The sequence below is a fragment of the Equus quagga genome, chromosome 16, assembly GCF_021613505.1.
Source record: "Equus quagga isolate Etosha38 chromosome 16, UCLA_HA_Equagga_1.0, whole genome shotgun sequence".
Classification (NCBI taxonomy): Eukaryota; Metazoa; Chordata; class Mammalia; order Perissodactyla; family Equidae; genus Equus; species Equus quagga.
The window spans coordinates 15,320,194-15,326,193 of NC_060282.1; the positions used below are offsets into that span (position 1 = coordinate 15,320,194).

General features: G+C 42.5%; 1 protein-coding gene across 8 annotated transcripts in view; it reads left to right on the plus strand.

The window, feature by feature from the left end:
* LRATD2 (LRAT domain containing 2) overlaps positions 1-5,444 on the plus strand; it is a 56,370-nt gene extending 50,926 nt beyond the window's left edge. For 4 of the 8 annotated variants that reach the window (XR_006885612.1, XR_006885611.1, XR_006885613.1 and 1 more), the window contains 2 exons: positions 2,523-2,659; positions 5,062-5,444. The gene's annotated coding sequence lies outside the window, so the exon portion shown is untranslated. Of the gene's footprint in view, positions 1-1,050; positions 1,130-2,522; positions 2,660-5,061 lie in introns of those variants that run through there. The other 4 variants (XR_006885618.1, XR_006885619.1, XR_006885615.1 and 1 more) reach the window with 3 other exon arrangements.
* The last annotated feature ends 556 nt before the right edge of the window (positions 5,445-6,000 follow it).

The window sequence follows — 6,000 nt, forward strand, 5'->3', positions numbered from 1 at the left end:
TGGTTCATGGGTACAATATCTTATCTTGATAAGAGCAAAGCTTTGTGTAGCCTGTTTGTTTTGGATTCTACTTTTCATGCTAAAGTCTTCCGTAAGATGTCGAGCCATACTTGGGTGTCTGATGTTTAAGTATTTGGCTCTCGAGAGCTGGTTAGAAGTCTGAGTGCTTGCATCAGGTTCCTCAAATGTGGGCTTCACCATGGGAAGTATTACTTTGTCCATTTCATTGGGAAATGGTTAATGTTGTATTTAGTTCTTTATTTGGTGGGTGGGGGAGCTGTTGCAGGTTGGTTTCCTGGAAGTAGACACTAAGACAAAATTGAGGCACAAGATGTTTATTTGAGACCACACTGTGAAGGAGAGGGGGAGGAGCAGGACTGGACTAAAGAAAGCAGTCAAACTGGTACACAGACCGCAGAACCAGAGCACCGTAACTGGCCAGGTGCCCTGGAGGGAGTGTTGCCCATCAGAGTGTCCCATATTGGGTGGAAATGGCCACCTGTATACCCCCAACTTAATCAGTCCTTGGATGCAGGCCATCCCAGGAAGGGCATTACTTTGGGCAAGGAGGATTCCAGCGGCTGAGCTAGACACCTGAAGGAGTTGACATGGCTCCCCTAAACTGTGCAGTCAATTGTTCCTTGAAGGGAGATCCTGGGTGGTCGACATCTCCGTGTTTATCACCAGGCCAGTCAGAGTCTCCAAGAAGGCGCCTCCAATCTCCTGCCTTCCTGCAGGATAGAAGCTTGTCCTGAGAGTTGAGTAAGGAGTGAGGGGAGGGGGTCGCAAATCGTCTGTAAACTTCCTCATTATACCATGTTTTGCAATATGGAGGCTCCATCTTTGTCTGTGTATGGAATCCCGCAAGCCAGACAGCCTTTTGTTTTATCCTTCCAAAGGATAAACCTTCAGGTTTTTTGCTGCAGTGGGAAAGGAATGGACTCTTGGTTCTAACTCATAGAGAAAGAAATGTGGGCTTTGACTGCTCCTTAAACCTGCTTTCAAAAAAAAACGTCCTGTTGTTAGCCCCCAATATTTCCATTTCCTTAGGTATACAGCACCACCAATTTCTGCTTCTTTGGGGACATGTGTGACACTGGCACAACCAGCTTCCTACTGCACACCTCAGGTCAGCCCTTTGCAGTTACAACGTCATATCAATCATCCATCCGCTTTGCAGCTTCCAAGATTTTGCTGCTGTTATGTCCTCTCCTGTTCTCTTTGTCCTTAAAATATTCCCTTTACTCAATTTTGACTGAGTTTGGGTAATTGAAGAGATGAATGAATGTACGTTGCTGTCTTTAACTTGATTTCGTTTTTAAAGAAACACAGTATGTAATTTTCCTCCCCCAAAAACCGTAGAAATTCCTCAGCACAAATTAGAGAAGCAGCGTGGAATTTTAAAATTAGCAAGAGTTGATGTGGTTAATAGCACTTCTACCTGCTAAACAGGATCTTTACCCCATCTGAGCCTCATTTAACTGCCAAATGGGGATCGGAGTAGCTCCCTGAAAGTTATATCAGATCAAGTACATAAATTATCCGGCTTGCAGTAAATACATACTAAATTTAGCTTTTAGCTCCCTTTGAATCCACAAATGAATGTGGTTTATAATTAAAACATGAGAGGTCAAATAAAACACTTGAAATTAGGCTGTGGGTGGACGTGCTTATTGTCTCTGTGGCTGGCAGCCTCTTCTTTGGATATAGTGGGTTGTAGGTCATCCTTCCAGAATGATCCTGAAGCGAAAGATGGTGGAGCCCCAGTTCTCCACCTTTGTTATGCAGGTGGAGCCCTGGTTTCTTGGAATTTCCTGTTTCCTTTTGTCTCACAGCTTATTTGTTTTTATTTCTGTTCTTGGCCTGAGTATCAGGCTAATAACAGACACAGCACGTACATAAATCCGCTATTGACATAAACCCTGGTAGCTTTGCTTCTGTGGTTTAACTGTAAGGAGTGAAGAATAAATTTCAGTTGGGTGGCTAAGTGGTATGCATTATTCGTTTATGACTTCACGTTTAAGTTTGAGAGTGTGACATTCTTTGGGCTGTGCTTAAACTTTTTTGGAAAGCCTTGCAAACTAGACCTAGCTGACTTTCCAGTCTCATTTTCATGCACTGTTGCTCTCTAACACTTCATTTGACTCCTAATTCCAAACACACACGCACGCACGCACTCTCACATACAAACATATAACCTACACCAGAATCTCTCAAATTTTGGTCCCTAGACCAGGAGCATCAAAAATATCAGGTTTGCATATTAAAAATGGAGATTCCTGGAATTTAGCCTATAAAGAAGTAATTAAACTTTTTCTGCCACAGACCCCTTTGGCCTTTGGACTCCCTTCTCACAACAATGTTTATAAATGCATGCACATAGACTCACAAAGGAAACTGATTACACAGTTTTCTATCTCTATAAGTATATATAAATTTTCTGATGAAGTAATACATAAGCTTATTTATTAACACAAAGTATAATAAGAATTAACATCGTTTCATAAATTCTGTTATTTCAGTATAAACATTACTTCAAGATATCTACAACAGTGATATGACTTCACAATACGTGTGGTTTCTGTTGGTGACGTCACAGAGATGGCTAATACTACCCTACGTTGTTGCCTCCTTTCAAAATGCCGAACTTCAGTTAGAGGTTAGTGAAAATAAAGATGTAAAATGTTTCCCATCCAGGTTCAAGGACTTCCTGAATTCTAATTATGTACATCAAGTTCAAAAAATAAATGAAAAAATTTTCCTCTAAATCTATTGAAGTAGAGTCTCAGGGAGAAAGCCAAAAAATCTGCATTTCAGCAAGTTTCCAGAACAGGAGAACCACTGCCTATGCCGTGTTTTCTAAACAGGCCACACTTTCCAGCCTCTGTGTGCTATCAAGCCTTGCCCCCACGATTGCACTGGCCTTCCTGAAGCCTAGTGAGCGCATTCAGCTGGCTCAAGTCTTGCCAAGCCTTCCCTGATAATTTTCTCTATCCCCTGCACCCTGTTGTCAGGCAGATTTAGTTTCTTTTTTGATCTCGGCTCCATAGCACTTCTGGAATGTACTCATCACTCTGCTCCCTGCTCTACCCCATCATGGAAGGGAAGGGTGGAATAGTGTCATAACATGTTCATGTTAGCTGGAAAAACCCAAAGAGCACATGAAGTCCTGGGCAATATATTTCACATTCCTACTGACATAACCCAACCAATAGAGAATCCAGAAAATGGTGATGGGCATTTTGGAGTGGCTTTTTTAGATAATTTACCTTGTCCCTGAGCTCCATTTCATGAGTTTCAGGGTTTTGTCCTAGGATTTCCAAGCACATTCCTCAGCCACCTTCATCACCTTGGACCCTTTCCCACTTATCTCCTTTCCTCCCAAATCAACCCTGTGAGCCGTTTACGCCATCACTCCCCTTGTCCAACCGTCAAGCAAAGTCCTCTCTTCATTGTTAATTATTCTCTTATCTGTCTGTTTCTGCAGCTGGTAGAGGCCTAGCAGGGGCTTCAGGTCTGCAGGATAGAGGCAGAAGGAGAAACAGTGGACTTCACAGGGCTCTGGTCTCCAAGTGGATTATATTTTTAAAAAATCTACAGACTTTATTCCACAAAGACTAGCTCCTGTGAACCCATCTTCTGTCCCATATTATGCTGAAGAGAGTCTGTCTTCTGCCCCAGTCTGAGTTACCTTATTGAAGTCACCAACTCCAGGAAAGGCAGGGAGGAGGAAGAATGGTTGGGAGAGAAAAGCCCATCAAGTCACCCAGAATTACTTCTCCAGGTGCTTATCTTATCTCTCCAGGGCCCACTGTTTATGACTTTTTTTCTTGTTTGAGGAAGATTGGCCCTGAGCTAACATCCGTGCCCATGTTCCTCTACTTCATACGTGGGACGCCTACCACCGCATGGCTTTTGCCAAGTGGTGCCATGTCCGCACAGGGGATCCGAACCGACGAACACCAGGCTGAGAAGTGGAAAGTGCTCACTTAACCGCTGCACCACCAGGCCAGCCCCTAGGGCCTGCTGTTTAAAAGCAAGTGATTTGTTGGGCAAATTAACCTCTTTAGGTTGAAATTCACTTCAACTGTAATAATATTAATGTTACACAGATTTATTATATAAAGCATTTCCCTCAGTGTCACATACATAGTAAGTGTTCAATAAAGAAGAGCTTTTATTGTTCTTTGTCTTTTATTTCCAATAATCAGCAGAGTGCTGCCACATAATAGGTGCTCAGTAAACTCTTCAGGACTTGAAGGGCAAGAAAGACATAAAAACCCCAGGAATCGGGAAACCTGGGTCCAAGTCCTACCTCTGTCACTGACTTGCTTTGTAACCTTGGACCAGTCTCATCCTTTCTGGAGTAAGCACCCTCATTGATCAACTGAAAGGATTGGATTATTTAATTTCAAAAGCAGGAGCTCCAGTTTTTCAGAATCAACTAGGGATCTCTCGGGGCTGGCTCCGTGGCCAAGTGGTTAAGTTCTTGCGCTCGCTTTGGCGGCCCAGGGTTTCGCTGGTTGGGATTCTGGGCACGGACATGGCACCATTCATCAGGCCAAGCTGAGGTGGTGTCCCCCATAGCCGAACCAGAAGGCCCTACAACTAGAGTATACAACTATGTACTAGCTGGCTGTGTGGAGTAGAAGAAGATAAAAAAAAGAAGATTGGCAACAGATGTTAGCTCAGGTGCCAATCTTTAAAAGAAAAAAGAGTCAACTAGGGATCTTAATAACAACAACACCACAAACGATAATAGTAATAATATAAAGCAATGGTATTGCAGATCACCACCCTAGAATTTCACAAGAAAATCTGTATTTTAATTTTTGAGTGTGATTTTGATTATCAATCAGATTGAGAACTGCTATTCCAAGGTCCTCTTATCTCATCCCTCAGAGATTATATTTTAGAACAGTACAGGGAATCATGCAAATAGTCTTAACAGGAAAATAGAACATGAAATCTTTCCAATACACTGAATTTTTATGTCATGAGAGCATCTTTTATTCCTTTGGGCTCTACTCCCTCATTTATTCAATAAATATCTGTTTCGAGGTCACTATATGCCAGGAGCTGTGGAGGAACCAGGAATCCCAGAGCGAACAGCAAGCACATGGTCTTTTCTTTGGAAGAACTCGAAGCTGGGGGAGGAAAGACAAGAAAACCAGTGATCCCAATACGTGTCCCTGTCAGGATACAGGGGAAGACAAGATGCAGAGGCACCCAAGAGGAGCTCAGAACTCAGTCTTGGGTGTTTAGAGGTGACCTCTTGAAGGAAGTCACTTCTGGCCGCCTTCTCTCTTCATCTGCCAAAACAAAGGGAAGCCTTCCTCGAGGTATGAAGGCTTCTTAACAGCAAACACGCTAAGCTGAACGACAACCTGCAGATTGATTAAACAGCCAAAACTCCCCCCTGTGAAATGGTAAAACATAATTAAAACTTTGATGCTATTAAATTAGAGAAAAAAAGACCGCTGTTTCTTTTTTTTTTTTTTTCCTAAATAGCAGCTGAATGGAATTCTTAAGCATCCACTAAGTACTCATTATAGACTCAAGCCAAGCTGCGTCTGGGCTTCCAGAAGTGTGGGAGTTTGCGCTGGAGTTGCCAGTTTCAAAACTGGGCAGCTTGGGGTGGGGGTGGGGGTCTTTTTTCCTAACTGCATCATTAAAATTTCCCTAGCGTGGACAGAAAAGTTATTAACTCGCCAATGAAAAATACTTAAATGTCATTAAAAAGTTTCGACTCTCTCATAATTCTCCTTAATGGTACAAAAATCAGCTTTGGACTCCAGTTCTGAGATTGCATTTTCAAAGAACCCTGCGAGGGAAGTCTCAAATTACCTAATTACCATATTTATTGCCAGATTCTGTTTTCTAATCCCTGATGACTTTGTCAGATATATTTATGTGCTGTTCCTTTTCTTCTTTGGCCGTGGGTACCGAGCTGGACTTTTTGCAATCTGAATTGGAGAGTCCTTTGGTTATGGACAATAG